Source organism: Nematolebias whitei, chromosome 3 (genome assembly GCF_014905685.2).
Source record: "Nematolebias whitei isolate Nwh7 chromosome 3, NemWhi1, whole genome shotgun sequence".
NCBI lineage: Eukaryota > Metazoa > Chordata > Actinopteri > Cyprinodontiformes > Rivulidae > Nematolebias > Nematolebias whitei.
The window spans coordinates 53,039,924-53,042,740 of NC_056500.1; positions in this window are offsets into that span (position 1 = coordinate 53,039,924).

Genomic DNA, 2,817 nt, shown 5'->3' on the forward strand with positions numbered 1-2,817 from the left:
ATATATATATATATATACATATCATCTCTATCATTTTTACTGTAGTTAAATCGTTGCCATTGTTTCCTGTTATTCTTGTCTGTACTTTATATGTTGTGTCTGGAGCAGGTCTCTTGTAAAAGAGTCCTTGTGGCTCCACGAAGCCAACCTGTATAAATAAAAGGTTGAATAAATCATTATGTGTATATTTATATTCATTCAACCTTTATTGATACAGTTTAGTCCCATTGAGCCACAAGGACTCTTTTACAAGAGAGACCTGGATTTTAACAAAGAGTGATGACAACAGTGGATAACAAACTGTTTTTAATTGTAAAACAAACAAACAATAAAAACTTGTCTGAATCATTAATGAATGTGTTGTTGTTGTTGTTGTTGTTGTTGTTGTTGTTGTTGTTGTCAGTGTGTTATGATGTTGTGCTGTGGTCCAGTGTGTCCACAGACGATGTGTGTGAGGGTGGACATGTTTGGAGGTTGCTGTGTTGAAGCTCCATGGATCAGCCTCTCTGCAGCTCTCAGCACCTTCACTGAGCTGCTCTTGTTCTTCACAGGTAGAAGGTGGGAGCTCTCGTCAAATCATCATCTCCAGCATCATCTTGTTCATGCCAGGCTTTTCATCCACTGACCACACACACCTGCAAACATCAGGGGACCAGTTTAACACATCTGGAAGGAAACCAGTGAGATTTAATACGACCAGTATGATATGATGTCATGTGGGGGAGTGGTGGAGCAGAGGTTACAAGATGGGCCTGTGATGGGAAAGTCGCAGGTTCAACTCCCGGTACCGTCAACATCAAAATGAGGTGGAAAAGGTGAAACACCCACACCTGCCTCCACCCTCATTGGCCCCACCCTGGTCCCCTGAGCAAGGCACTCAACCCCCACCACCTGCTCCTAAACAGATCTCTCTAGAAAATGAGTTCTCGTGACTCAATGAGTCGACCTGGATAAATAAAGATCAATGAAAAATAAAGTTTGAAATAGAAATACATCATGAGGCCCAGGTTGTGTGTGTGACGTGCACGTTCCTGAGAGTGTGGGTGTGACGTGCACGTTCCTGAGAGTGTGGGTGTGACGTGCATGCTCCTGAGAGTGTGTGTGTGACGTGCACGTTCCTGAGAGTGTGTGTGTGACGTGCACGTTCCTGAGAGTGTGTGTGTGACGTGCATGCTCCTGAGAGTGTGGGTGTGACGTGCACGTTCCTGAGAGTGTGTGTGTGACGTGCACGTTCCTGGGGTTGTGTGTGTGTGACGTGCACGTTCCTGAGGTTGTGTGTGTGACGTGCACGTTCCTGAGGTTGTGTGTGTGACGTGCACGTTCCTGAGGTTGTGTGTGTGACGTGCACGTTCCTGAGAGTGTGTGTGACGTGCACGTTCCTGAGGTTGTGTGTGTGTGACGTGCACGTTCCTGAGCGTCCACAGACAGAGCAGCTGCAGCTTTTGTTCACTTCCTGTAGTCCTGCAGTTTTCAAGCTGAAATGAAAAAGCATCATGAAGATGAACTTTACAGTCTCTAGTTACCTGTTCATAGAAACACATGGAGCTGTCTCACCTTGTGACTCACAATAAAATATGTAACTTTATGAACTCTAATGAACTTATAATGATGCTCCTACTCTCTGAAGGTGAACCCATGGTACCACACCATCTCTCAGTCGGACAGTCTGACCAGTTTGATCAAAATCCTCCAGTTTAAAATCCTCACTGCTCAGATGAATCCTCCTCAAAGATACTTCCTCCTCTTCCTCACATCTTGTTCTTTGGGAAACCTTCAAAAATGAAAACAGGACATTTGTGTCTACACAAAACATACTTAACTAACATACATACAAAAACAACTTAAACAAAACTCCAGTTCTGATTCATATCTGTTGATAATGAACCAAAGCTGCTGAAACAGTGAGTATGATTGTTAGCAAAATATTCCTGTCATCAGATCTCAGTCAGCTTCATTGCAGCTGAACACCGTGTTACACTGAACATCACATCAGCTGGTGGACATAAATACAGTACAGTAATATTATATTCACAAAATACTAAATAATATGTTCATCTTACTGTGAGAAGTTATCCCCCCAGACCTGACGTCAACAGTTCGTCGATCTGAACAGAAATAAGCTGCGAAGTGCTGAGACATCTGCTTTAACCAAATAAGGACGACCGCTCCAAGATGGCGGCCGAAAATACTGCACCGCAGCAGCCAAAGAGGGATCTAGTGATTATATATCTATGGTCACGGCAGCGTGGCAGCTGCCACTGAAGCCGGATGCAGCGTGGCACGTGACACCGGAACTGCCAGTAATCGTGCCACTGCCACATTCGAGCTCGGCCCTGCTCGAGACCGATGCGCATGGCGCTGTTTCAGCCTGCTGAGGGCACGCGCTCCGACTTACACGTCTCTCCAGAGCAGCCGAGGAAGAGGCTTGTAGTGCGGCGGCACACACCTCAAGCTCCGGCTCCGTTCGTTCTTTCTTTCGGAAGGAGGTGGAGGTAAGAACCGTAGCTGCTTTTCAACATGAATTAAAACACCGTCTTGACTCTTAACTTCTCTAAAGGAGAAGCTTGTTCTTCGTTAACACGGACTTCATGCGAATTGAAGCTAATGCGGCTAGCAACTGATGCTAAAGAGGAGACAAGACGACCTCTGAGACACTTTATATATGTGTATATTCAGTAAAGAGGAGACAAGACGACCTCTGAGACACTTTATATATGTGTATATTCAGTGAAGAGGAGACAAGACGACCTCTGAGACACTTTATATATGTGTATATTCAGTAAAGAGGAGACAAGACGACCTCTGAGACACTTTATA